We start from the raw sequence: 14492 nt of genomic DNA on the forward strand, positions 1-14492 counted from the left end.
ACATATGTTGGGTACTCAGTGCCTATCTAAAACAAGCCTTAATCGAAAGTTCTCTCTCATTATCGAGAGGGTTAATTAATTATAGGGGTTTGCGCCTATAGGATATCAGAACTTAGATCATAAAGTCATTATAAATGAGGTCAAAATCTCTGAGTAGTGTCTTATCTAAAACCCAATCTTCTTTTTGAAAAATTACCTAGAACCTAAACTCATTAAAACTCTTCCCGTCAACAAAAGAGGCACGGAGAGACCGGAGCATGAATTTTCGGAGCCCACAAGGTATGCGATAATGATTGATCACCAAAATCAGTTGAAGTTTGAAATCAACAAGAACTACATTGATGACATGTTGTGCAAGCTAGTTATACTTGACATTTGTCTAGTTATCTTTGGTAGTATGTACCTGCATTACATGTATGCAGTGTTGTAATACCATGCCCATTAATGCTAGATGATGAAGAATGAGAAGTACTACCTGAAGTAGGGGTGTCAACTTTTGACCCGACCCGAAACCTGACCCGAACCCAACTCAAAAAATTCAGGTTTGGGTCAACCCGTTTGAGAAACGGGTCGGGTCCGGGTTTGGATTTCTACCCGTTTGAAAAGTGGGTCGGGTTCGGGTTGGCCCGACAACCGACGGGTCAACCCAAAATGACCCGTTTCGCAAACCCACTGCGCTGCCCGAGTAACCGCCAGGTCGCGTCCGCGTCAAATCGGACGTGTCTCGTCCACGTGAGGCGTGAGGTGGAGTGTCGTCCGCGTCACAGGCCGTCAAAGGCTCCAGGCGTCACAGGCTCTGCGTCGCCCGTCGGTCCAAGCCTCCAAGGCTCCAGGCGTCCCGCGTCCAGCCCACACAGGCCACAACCGTGCTCGTCTCGCGTTCACGTCCACATCGCTCGTCCCGTGTCCGCGTCCGCATCGCTCGGCTCGCATCCACGCCGTCCAGCCCGCACAGCCGTGCTCCGTGTCCACGCGTGCTCCGTGTCCACGCCGTCCATCCCGCATATATTCGCAAGTCGATTCGTGTCAACACGATAACCCGCACGGGTCGGGTCCGGGTTGACAAACCTGACCCGTTTGTAAAACCGGGTCGGTTTAGGGTCAACCTATTTACAGCCAGGTCAAGTTGGGATACCTTTGACCTGAAGGACTTTGATGTGCCGATAATGGATGTCATGAAGGTAATACATGCAAGTGAAATTATAAATACAACCAAAAAAATGATTCTGTCGTGAATTAAGAAATGAGTCTTGCCCTTTCCACATTGAGCAAGGTTGAAGATGTGCAATTTTAACAACTATTGAAGAGGTACGCATTACTCTTTCAGAAGATGTAAGGGTTCCACCATAGCAACCTATGATATTCAGTTGATCTCAAACGTTTTGCTACCATTCATTTTGATGTAAAATAATAATAATAATAATAATAATCAATCATCCAGAATGAAGAGGTCAAAAAGAAAGTTATAGAGTTATTGGGAAACGAAGCTATTCAACCAACTAATTCACCTTCTGGATCACCCATCATGATGGTCCCAAAAAATAATGGCACATGGCGATAATCTGTCAGTTACCACATTATCATGAAATAATAGTTAAGGACGTTATTTCAATGCATTGGTGACATACTAGATCACTTGAAGCTCGCTATTATCTTTACAAAGCTGAATCATAAATTTGGAAACCATCAGATCTGCAACAATGAGATTAATACATGGAATATTGCTTTCACGATCAGATGGGTTGTGTGAATGATTCGTTATATCATCAAAATTTGCAACACCCCAACTACAATCACAAAACTAATAATGTCCTGCAACCTGAAAACAAACAAATTGACATCAACTTTGAAAGCACTCTTCTACATGCACTTTCATCCTGATCTGCTTGGGCACCTAAAAGAAGGCAACTCATGGTTGCTAGTAAGGCTCTGTGGACGCAACAACTTAAAACCCGCTAATGTTGATGGAATGGGTTCACGGATACACCCAAGTTTATAGAACCATGGGAATTTGCTCAAGCTTTTCCTCCATTCCCCCAAACTTTCCCATTCCACTAAATTTACACTAAACTTCCAAATATCTGAGCCAAAAAATGAGCACAAGAAATCACCTTCAATCGCACGAGGGGGGTTGGGTTGGCTTTTTCTCAAGCAATCATGGAATAAATAACTTGTGCTTGCAGAAGCTGTTGATAAATCCAGTGGAAGAATATGTTTCTTATGCTAATCAACTGCACATTTCAATGAAATTTTATTTACCAAAGATGCAAATAACCTATGAACTGAGTGTACTAAATCAATTAAGCAGTTTGATCTTAACTTTCCAACATAAGAAAAACATGAGATACTGCTTCATCAGATGTAAATTATTGGAGATAAATAAAGCTTGGCCGAGGAGGAGGAGACATACATTTACTAGAAAAAATAATATTTTAAAGCATACAAACAAAACAGAACTAACATAGCCAGGCAACATGACACCAACATAGATTCCAAAATGACATCAGAAACATAAGCTGATAATACAATGTTTGCATATAAAGAAAACCGTATTGATACTCCAGCAAGATAAACATTGGTACACTCTGAGTCTGAGGAAATAGATATTTACAAGAAAAGCTAATCGACTGGAATAAAATGGAAAAAGAAAGCACGATGCTCAACTCTGAGGCAAAACATACCGTTTGGCATCCTTGATATCCTCATAAACACAATAGAACAAAAAAAAATCATCAAATCACTTGATTTCCGCTAGAACATGTTTAATATCCCGTAACCATAAGAAAGTCAACTCCAATGCTGAAATTAACCAGCAAGAGAAAAAACAGTGAGAACTACACTATGTTTCAATTCTATAAAACAAAAGAGCCATTAAGAAACAGAAATTTGGGCTGTTGCTAAATTAACCAAAAAAAGACTTGACATCATATGGTAAAAAATCTCATGCCAATAAGGACATGACAAGCTCATTTTGGACAGCATAGTCATGCCAAAAATGTGACCCAAAACCATAAAAATCAGTCAAACGGCCAAGCCCAAATGTTCTTACTGGCTTGAATTTAAATATGAAAATTCCCTCCAATCGAGAAAGGCATGATTGATGTGAAGAGTTTCGAGCCAGGATGTTTCATACTTATTATTAGACTCAAGTAAGGATGATGATAGTGTTGAGTGTTGACCCCTCTAGTTAGGATGATCTATGACTATGACCACAATCATTGGTAAGCAGGTCTAGAATATACTTGTTAGGAAATATATGAAGACATTTTTATGAAGAGGATCACCTTCTGTTAGTATTTTACTATTTTCTGATAAACCCGTCCTTGAGGATGGAAAGTCCTAAGCAGATCTATCTTTATAATCAAGAGCTTTTATGATATTGGCAATACCTCCAATTATAATTTGCAATAATCGTACTCATCATCAAGATAAATGAGTTATATTCATATATTGAGTAGAATTATCTTTGAAGTGAAAAATATAATGATAGTGATAACCCATTAGATTATAACTTCAAACAATTCATTGGGATTTGGAGGTTAATTGAGTAGATTTTTCATTGTAGTTGGGGATATGATGATATTAGTAATCCCTCTGGTTATGATATGCAATTATCAAGCTCATAATTTTGGTGAAGTAATGTCAAGGCATATTTGTTTTTATAGCACAAAGCTCTCACGACAACAGTAAACCCTCTAATTATGTTTTTATAATAACCAAACTCATAATGGAGATAAGGAATGTTTGTGATTGGTAGCATACGAAATGTTGGCAATTCCTCTAATTATGATGTAAATAATTGAATCCATCATTGGGGAATTGAGGCACATCTGTAGTTGATACTGAATTGATATGAGTAGTAGAGGACTGATATGTACTTTGGTTGATATGAAGTTTGTATCTCCAAGAACTAAATTTATTGTCATGCCTATTGAGCAGAACCTCAAGAATGCATATTTTTCTTAGTTTTAAGAGTTGCTGGTACCTACACATCAAAACACATGAAAAGAGTCAAAATCAGCTAATTAAGTGATCCGCAAGTCAGCGCGATGCGTCACTTGAAGGGGCAAATGACCTTCGAATTGTCAAACAAAAGGATGACTGACACGTGAAATTAATACGCGATGTTTCCCCAAGGACGTCCAATCGCAAAACGGACGTCATTGTTGCGTTCGGAGCACCGTCAATACCCAAAAATGATCATAAATTTGTTCAATTAAAATCGTAGTCGTATGATTGCTTTAAACGGGAATGAAGACAGAGTCGTTCGGTTCTGTTTTCTTTTCCCCGCACAGACACCTATGATCCCTCCCATAGCCCTCAACCGTCCGTCTCACTACACAGTCTTGATCCAAACCGACTTCCTTGTCCGGTCTCCCAATTCACAAACCCGCAATCCCGACCCACCACACAGCCGGGGATCCACTCCGATCGAACAAGCCCCAAGCTGATTCAACCTCACGCCTCCATCCTAGCATCCTCTTCCTCTCCATTTGAAATCCACCAGCAACCGATCAAACCAGTCATTCAACCTCAGCAACCAAACTAGAAGCCAATCCTAGACCCGTTCGATCCCTGCTCCCTCCGATTGCTGACCTGCGCCTGATCCGGACCTGTTGCCGTGAATCACCTGATTCTTCCTCACAACCTCCGACAGACTCCTGACCCTCATCCGAGTGGTCGATCTTAGCCCTTCAACCAACCCAGTCCAATCTTTATCTCACGCCTCAAGCCCATCCTCACCTCACAAACAAAACTCCTCTCAAATAGCAGCGCCTCTCCACTGCCAACTAGACTCCTCTCAAACACATCTCCAATCAAACCACCTCTCCCTTCCTCTCTACTGCCCAATTAAGCTCCACTCCCTTACTGCAACTTTCACTTAGCTGATCTACACATCCACCCCTCACCTCTGATTCACTTAGCTGCAGCCCTCACAACCATTCCACAACAGCAGCTTTTCCCCCTGTGTGAAATCAATTGGTTTTAGGTAAAAAGAGCAAGCAGGTTTCTTTCCTTTTTTTTATCTGCCTTAAGTCAATCATTTTACTGCAGTCATGAGAAATTGCCCATCTGCATACTTTACCCTTGATGGTTAACTTCTCTAAATCGGCTATATTGTTTCAATAAAATATGTTAATTAAAATGACTAGTTTATAAAACTGGAAATAATCAGTATTTCGAAATTTGAGTGTTGGCTCAAGAAAAACGGCACGAATGCACGAATCCCGCTTTGCAGCTGTAGGATTCCATTTCCCTTAAGTCAGATTGAAGTTAACCAGATTTTTCCTGACGGTAGTGTCAGGGTTTAATTAAATATGGGGTTCTTACCCATCTTAACAAGAGAGAACTCTCGATTAAGGATGAATAAATTTTAGGTAGTTTAGTCTCAATTATGGGGAAAATGGAGGTAAACCCAATCAAGATCCCATAGTTTCGTCATCCCGGGTATACCGTATATTCAGTCTACCAATACTAACAACCATAGATTGTAGTGTCCAGGGAATCTAATTAACAGCCATGAGTTGCCTCCTTTCAGGGATCTCGAGTGGATTGAAGTGGTTAGATGTGAATTTTAGTTTGATTTAATTTGGGTTGGGGCTTATGGCTTCCTTAGAAGTTGCCCGTTAATTTGTTTAACTTGGGGCTTACGGCTCCAATTAGGAGTTGCCCTGATAGTGGGACTTACAGCCTCTTTTAGAGGTGGCCCGGGGATTTGATTTGAAATGGGGCTTACTGCTCTATTTATGAGTTGCCCAAAGATGGGTCTTACAACCTAGCTCTACAGCGAGGCTGCCCGGAGGTTTTAAATTATTTGGGTATGGCTTATGGCTTCCCTTAGGAAGTAGCCTGAAAAGCAGGTCTTACAACTTAATCCTTTTTTGGACTAAGATGACCAAAGGCTTTAACTTTGATTGATTGGGATTTAAGATCATTGTTATTTATTTAACAATTTTTCTTAAGATGTGGGTTTTACAACTTCACTTAGAAGTAGCCCATTAATTTGTTTAGTTTGGGGCTTATGGCTTCAATTAGGAGTTGCCTGTTAATTTGTTTAACTTGGGGCTTACGGCTCCAATTAGGAGTTGCTCGAAGAATTTTGGTTATGAGTGGGTCTTATGGCTTCAACTAGAAGTAGCCCATGTCGGGTCTTATAACCTAGCCCTGTAAGCTAAGTGGCCCGAAGGATGGATCTTACAACTTAGCCCTTATAGACTAAGATGTCCAAGTGAGGGGTCTAGGGTTACATTATCACCTAAACATTTGCCTCATAGGTCGAACTTAAGACTTCTATTAGAAGTGGCCGAGTGTTTTAATTTGGGGTTAGGAGTTAGGTCAATTTTAACCTAAAACTTCCCCTTAATATCGGGCTTACGACTTTCCTACGAAAGTTGCCGGGTAGTGGGTCTTACGACCAAGTTCTTCTAAACAAGGCTACCCAGAAATTTGTGAATTTGAGTTTGGATTTGATTGTATGTTTATTGAGTTGACACTAGTTGTTTGACACTTAGTTTGTGCTTTAGTTGTTTTGTGCTAGTAGTCTTTTTCCTACTATAGTAGTCTACTGCTCTACCTGTCTTCTAGCACTGTTACACTACTAGCTTTTTCGTACTCAGCTTTTCTTGCTTTCTAGTACTCTGTTCTACCTGTTGTAGCTTAGATTTATTAGCATTCATTCAATTTATTTGTGATGTACTGACTCTTCATATGTTTTTTTGCAGGTGTTCGTAGCCAGTAATTGTAGAGGATAGGGTCCAAAGATAGTTGCAAGAGCTCGTACAAGAGGGACTTTAGAGAGCTTACAAGGTGTTGGAGAGTTTGAGAGTTTTTAGAGAGTTTGAGAGGACTGTGTTGAGAGCTTGTATATATCTGATGTTATCTCTGGGTAGTATCTTATCTAAAACCCAATCTGCCTTCTGAAAATTCCCCCGGAACCTAATCTCGTTAAAACTCTCTGTCGTCATCGTCACACAAACATTCAAAATAAAAATAGACCGATGATGTAGAGAGGCCGGGATCACACATCCAAAATGGAATTTTCGGAGCCCACATCTGATTAGTGGAAAAATTATTTTTCTTCCTCCTCTTTATTGCATTTTTTTTATTTAAAAATTCTCATTTGATTAATTAAATAATTAACCAATAAATCAACTCTAAATTTTACTGCTCTCAAAATTTTTAAATAACTATCGAATTTTAAATTTTTTTTAGAATTAAAAATTCTTTCAAATTTAAAATACTCTCGGATAATCAATTCAATTTAATTTGTCAATCAATTGATTTAAATTAACAAATTTTAATTAGTTTTAATAACTAATTAAAATTCGTTCCTTTCTCTAATTATTTCAAAGTAGATTTTCAGGAAATTTCGGCATCCTCCCGGCGTCTCCTTCCCACCGAGGGAGAAATCGGGACGGCACTGCCGTAATTTCTTCCTACCCGGACCTAAGGTCGACGGCGTAGGGTCTTCAATTTTAAACCATCTCACCAGGATCTAAGATCGACTGAGTGAGGTCTTCAATTTGGAACCATCCCGGCTAGATATAAGATACGACAGCCCGGGGTCTTCAAATTTAAAACCATCTGTCTGTATTAAAATCAACGGCGCAGGTCTTCAATTTCAAACCATCCCGGTCGGACCTAATGTATGACGACCAGGGTCTTCAACACCTGTTGGAAAGAATATATATATCTTATCTCTCTCTCTCTCTTTCTCTTCCAAACATTATAATTACAAATATAATTATAATTATAATTATATGTCTATACACATATTAGTATATTACACATAAATAAAAGAGGAGGAGCCCGATCGGGCATGGCTCAGAGGCGGAAGTCACGCACGGGTCAGAGAAGGAGGTCGACGTTGGGTGTCTGGGTTCGGTCTACTGGAGTCGGAAGAGGCGAAGTGGGTTCGGTCTGTTGGAGTCGAAGTCGGAAGGCCACAAGGAGCGGAAGAAGCGACTTCGTGCGATCTCTACCCTTTGCGAAGCAACGAAGTCGGGCAGCGATGGAGGAGTGGGAGACGAACTGTGACGGAGAGGGGGGGGGTGACGCTTGCGGTCTCTCCGTCCCTACGAAGGAACGAAGTCGAATAGTGACGAGGGAGCCGAAGAACCGACAGTGCAATCTCTGCACCTCCCGCGAATCACCGGAGCCAACAACAACGACGAAAAGAGAAGATGAAGGGCGAACCCTAAAATTAAATGATTTAAAATGACGACCGCGGTGTCACACAGCTACCATACAGGCCTTTCTTGGCATGGTAGGAAGGCCCAAACTCTTGAAATTTTCCCTAAACAGAGGAGACGTCGAAAGGCTACTGAATTTTCTAGTGACAAGGGAGCTAAACTTAAACAATGGACAAGGGACATGAATTTGAATGAACCACTGGGAACCGGGCATTAAATTGGAAAATGCATAATCTTGATTAAAATGCAAATGCTAAGTAATAGATCCTGGTCATTTAAATGAGCATCAATAAATAATAAAGGAATAAATGGTGATTAATGAAACTGCATAGGGTATGACTGCCCAACTACAAGCATTGGTATGAGACCTCCAATGAATAATATAGCTGACCCACGAACAAACAACAACCGATGCCTCCCCTGCCAATCAGCTTATGGGTAGAAAGGGGTGAGTACAATAAATGGTGTGGTGCATTCATGAACAACATATATATAAGATGTGCAACATATATGCCACTCTACAACCAACATTAGTATACAATCAAGTGCGTCAAATCTCGCAAGCAGTGGAGGTTGACATGCACTGAGTTGATGCTCTACAAGGGTGGCGGGCCCTTTATAAATGCATATACACATTTAACATCAAACAATTTGTGGACGAATACTCTAGCTCGCTTGCGAGCAACAATGATTAATGTACTTGCAAGCAACAACAAAGGAATACACTAACTCATAGGTCAACACTCCCTACGCTCAACAACCAACCAGCTCGCAAGTGAAGGCACTAATCCACTTGCAACCAACAACTGTGGATAAGCTATGAATGCAACAATTCCCCTTCAATCAATATCAATGGGCATTACAGATGCATGCGGAAGTCTCCTGTGAATAGAAAGCCAGCATGCAAATGAACACAATAACCTGCCGGTCAATGTGCATGGAGAAATTATGCAATGGATGAAACTTACATGGTAGTCAGCACCAATATGCATATATATACACCAACTCATTTGCAAATAACGAAGCTCCTTGCAAACACACAAGGTGCAGCATACGATGAATGAGAGTATATGCTGGCAGTAATGCAAGATATTTTGTGCAAAATAATATACCTACAAGTGGTAAACAACCACAAATAGTGAATGCTACAACATTCCTACAAGCAACAATGATTCATCATCAAGCAAATACAACAGTACCCTGCAAATAGGGCGAGCAATATGCAACAAATGCAAACAACTACAAGCCACTGCAGGAGACTCAATAGTGCATGACAGTCTACATGCATAAAGCGGCAAATGACCTACAACGCAGCGCCACTTGACCGGATCCGCAACACGCGTACAAACGGACAGAAGGCGTCTACAACTTTCAAAATGAAACCTTGCACACTCGTTAACATGGGCTATTTGTGTAGCTGGCTATAATTGAGTATTGCAAAAATAGTCTCACGCATCAAAACATGCACCGACACATTGCATTAACATGCAAAATACATCATGCATATACACATTGCGGTGTGCAGAACATTTTATACAAGCACATCATTGAGCATGCATCATACATTACACAACGGTGGCGCCCTATACCAATATGCAAAAATATTATGCACTATATAAAATGTTGAATTAGCATGTACATGTGTTGTGTAAGCAAACAAACAATGTATGAACATGTTATACATGCATTTTACACGTTACTGCATTACACCGTAATGCGATTTATAAAATATCACACACTGCAACAAATGCAAAATACATATATACATATATATATATATGCCTGCTGCACATATATGAAACCATCGTACAAACACAATTTGTAAGATACGTCCAATTAAAAACCCGCATGGGCCTCAACGAGCATGTTATAGTTACACATGTGACATTTGAGGATGTTACTCGAGTCAAGAAATGAACCTAAATTCAAGTCTGATCCTTCTATGTGAATAGATAGGAGTCGACACGATTCAAGCTATCAAACAAATATACGATTGCGGCATTAACCGAGAAATTTATTTTAAATGTTCATATTAGGCCTTTAAGGTTTATAATAAAGAAAATTCATTAATAAATGCACAAAGCCGACAACGAACCCGATCCTCTGTCAACAAGCAGACAAAGTCAACAAGGTTCAACCAACAAAATAAAATTGCTCGTAATACCTTAATGATGACCATTTTGATAGAAGATCTCAACCGGAGATGGCCGCAAATATTTAAAATGCTTCCCAAATGCCCATGAAAATTCAAAATTCCAAAAATATTATAATGTTAAAAAAATATTATAATGTCAAAATATTTAAAATTGAAATAAATCATTAAATACTTAAAACAAAACTCATCCACCCTCCGCAGCAGTTTGCCGATGCGGACAAATTTGAAAATCACCTCAACTCACAAAGAGCAAATGTCTGGTTAATAATATTACTAAGATTCATTCTGAATCCTTCATTTGCCAGTAAGGACATGACACGTGTCCTCTAACCGGTGGTTTCTCCATCAAATGGCACCACAGTAATGGTTTCGCCGTTAAATGGCACCGCAGGTAAACGATTGATTTTGCCGCCAAATGGCACAACTAAATTACGGTCATGGTTAGAGCCCGCATGTTCTCAATGACTTCAAATCCTTGAGTAATGAATCAATATAATATGATCGATAGGGCACAACGCTCTCTATTAGCTAAGGCGGATTTAAATTTATCCCCTTAGATAAATAATATATTCACCCTAGATCTACAAGGTACCCTTGGACGAAGCAACCCATGGCTACTGACAAGAATCCTTCTGTCAGGTTGGGTCAACTTTATCCTCTAACTAAGTATATCAGGGATTATGATGACTTAGGACGACATAACCATGGGATCTTGATCGGGCTCATCATCATTCCCGCCGCCATCCGCTTTAAGTGCAACTGAATTTTCAATTTTAAATATTAAATTTCCAAATATCTAACTCTGCTGCTACTATACGCCAGATACCCCATATTTATTTGATGACTAGCCTTAATCGAAAGTTCTCTCTCGTTACAGGGAGGGATAATTAACAATGGGAGATTACGCCTATAGGAAACCTAAACTCAGATTATAAAGTCCTCGCAAAATGTGGGTGAAATCTCATAGTAATATCTTATTCACAACCCAATCTGCCTGCTGAAAATTTGCCTCGGAACTTAAGCGTTAAAAATCTCCTCAACGACCCGAAGAAGAAAGAAAAGGGGTCGCGAAGAAGTCGGGGCGCGAATTTTCGAAGCCCACAAGAGCTTATCACACAAATTGGCATGGTTAATGCCTGCGCTAATATGACAAAAATCTTCAAACTCTTTTTCTTGCAATAATTCTTTTTCAAGTGTTGGAGGTTTTCAATATTTTTCGTACTATTGAAGACAACTAAAGAATCTTACTTGCATAATTTGATCAACTCATCAACCATGCCTATTAGAAGCAACCTAGGTCCTTAGTAGAGCAATCTAGATCCTAGGTAAGATTCCTTTTGATTAGGTGCAAGGGAGATTTTATATCATTTGACTTGGTCTTAGACAACTGCTTAGGCACAAGCTGCCAACATTACCTCTTATTTATAAAGGATCTAGTCCAACAAATACCTCATTCTCGTCAATATTTATGCCTTTTTTTTTTTGCATAATTAAATGGTTTGTAATGAAAAAATAGATATATATATACTTTAGAAAGCCTTGAGGAAATTTAGAGCATTAAACAAAGTTCATAAAATCATCCAAAATTTTTTTCATAATTTTTACTATTTTTTGTGAATTTCATAGTTTTCCCCCACATGTATGTATTTTTTATAAGTTCTTTCATATCCTCTATGTTTCTTCTGCATCCAAAAACCTTATATATATAATATTTTTTCCCTTCTTCAAAAAAGACCGATATCTCAATCTAACTTGCACATGACGACGTTGATTGGGGGGGTTTACATGACGTTTGGCAACCAACCCAACGAAATAAAAATAGAACCATAAGAGTTAGCATGTTTTATAAGGTGACTTGACCCAAATTAAATTAGCCTGTAAAGACATAATTTTGTCTTATAGTACACTAATATTGGTTTCAATCCTCTCATCAATAATGATCTTAGAAAAATGTGCAAGACTTTTACTTTATGTTTATTTGTTCATATTTAACCTGTAATGACCAAAGATGAAGTAGTAACAAAATTTTTTGCTAAAAAAATTATTAAGTATCACAAGAAAAGTGTGATCAATCCGTAACGAAAGCAGTGCAAATCGTAGGCATAAAATAGACAACAAGATATATGCCAGAGAAAACGTGGATAAGATTCTTAAACAAAAATATTGATAAAGATCATCAATGGAAAGCATCAACAAAGAGTATTGATAAAGAGCATTGACAGAAGTACCAAATGAGAGCTTCTTTTGAGAGCTTCAAAGAAGAGTAATAATAAATAGTTTTAATGAAGAGCATCAAGCACAGCATTTAATGAGGTTATTGACATTGAGATCAATGTGTCTTCTTGTACATTTTACCGAGGTAGTGTTGTGAATATCGATCAGAAGAGTTTCTGTTGAAGGAGAGATTATTACATGCGAGTTCGGATCGGAGTTGTGTCTGAATTCTGTGAGTGTGCGCAGAAAAAGCGGTACTGTTCTTCGGTCCGGACTCGGCACGGAATAATCTCTCCTGTTGAAAACCAACAATAAAAAATAGTAGTGAGATTTCGTGGTCAACGATGAGAGGAGACAAGTGATTACATCCTTTAGAAAACTAACAAAAAGAATAAGAGATGAACATTTAGGTTATATTTTGTAAGGGTTCGCAGAAGCATTGTCATAGACTAGTGATTGAGTATCTCTAGAGATGGTCCGTGATTAGGGTCAATAACATGATTAAAAAAAGACAATATTGAGGTGAGTAGAATCTTTGCGATATAATGTGAGAAAAATATTGAAAGAATTTTTACTCTTAAAAAAGCAAAGTCACTAACCAATTGCCATTCGAGAAGCCAATTTAATAGTGAATTTTTGGAGAATAAAGAAGATGATTGACAAGATGGAAGCTGATGCAGGTGACATAAGAGGTTGAGGATGAATATGCAATCGAGATAAGGTTGCTAGGACAATCAAGTACAAAGATGGTGAGTGCAATCATGGTCATGGTTGGTTCAGGGAGTAGTGTATTCGATTGTGTGGTCGGCAATATCAAGTTGCCAACATGGTTGAGATCAGCCTTTGATAGAGAGGACATGTGGAGGGCAGCAATGAATAGATATTTGAAGAAGAGGTAACTTCGAACATCTGGCTCAAATATTTGAAGAAGAGGGAAATAATTGAAAAATATTATACCTTTATTGAGTTATATTTTTTATAATACAAGAATAAATTTGCATATATATATGCATGAGAAAAGAACAATTAAGGAGAATATCATCAAAAATAAGAAAATGTAATGATAATAATAAATAACACATGCCCATCATAAATAATTAGCACTAATGATAATTTAGATATGTAAACAATCATCATGCTTAGGCTCACGCACATGAGGAGAGGAAAGTATTGGGATAGCTAGAGTTAGTGGAATGTTCGATGTTGGAGTGGTTGGACATAGACATGAAATGAGTCCCTCCAGTTTATCCTGGTATATTTATTGACCTCTAAAATATATTCAATGGCAAACACGGGGACTCCTAACAAGATCTACAATTGATTGACGCGACAGCATGTGAGGCAAGTACAATGTGCTAAGACGCTATGCCCAATCACCCGATATGCTATCTCCTTGCAAAATAGACAACATTGGCATGTCTAGAACGTTAAAATCAACAGTGGCAGATCAAAAGAATGACGAACATAGTGAACTACAAGTGTAACGCTGCGCAAACTTTTTCAGTTGACCTCCATCGTAAAAAAGGATTGTCTTAATGCTCAGAACATCGAAATTACAAAAAAAAAAATTGTGATCAACTCAACCTAAAGCGATTGAAAAAGACATCACGTGCGCAACATTTTGTAAAGTCACCCGAATTACCTCTTTTAGCAAAATGGACTATGCCATCGGGTCTGGAATACGCAAATTGCTAGGAAATGACACTCATATTGGTCGTAGCCAAATGAGAAAAGTGAACAAAAAAATTAACCTGGACGCGCAAAACAAGAATTCGACGAGCACGAGTGATGAAATTTAACAAGTGAATCGAAATGCATTAAAATGAATATTTATTCAAAAATTAAATTTTACTTTAAAAATTAATTTATTTATAATTTTTATATTTAAAATAATAAAAAATGGATATAATAATAATAAATCAAAATTTCAA

At 38.6% G+C, this 14492-nt stretch overlaps 1 protein-coding gene across 7 annotated transcripts in view; it reads right to left on the bottom strand.

Annotated features, from left to right (window-relative positions):
• Positions 1–1552: 1552 nt before the first annotated feature.
• Positions 1553–14492, bottom strand: part of LOC110095508 (EID1-like F-box protein 2) — a 21059-nt gene continuing 8119 nt past the window's right edge. For 5 of the 7 annotated variants that reach the window (XM_020821085.2, XM_028696728.1, XM_028696727.1 and 2 more), the window contains one exon: positions 1553–2231. The gene's annotated coding sequence lies outside the window, so the exon portion shown is untranslated. Of the gene's footprint in view, positions 2232–2386; positions 2800–12469; positions 12857–14492 lie in introns of those variants that run through there. The other 2 variants (XM_020821080.2, XM_028696726.1) reach the window with 2 other exon arrangements.

Source organism: Dendrobium catenatum, unplaced genomic scaffold, assembly GCF_001605985.2.
Source record: "Dendrobium catenatum unplaced genomic scaffold, ASM160598v2 fragScaff_scaffold_827, whole genome shotgun sequence".
Taxonomy (NCBI): domain Eukaryota; kingdom Viridiplantae; phylum Streptophyta; class Magnoliopsida; order Asparagales; family Orchidaceae; genus Dendrobium; species Dendrobium catenatum.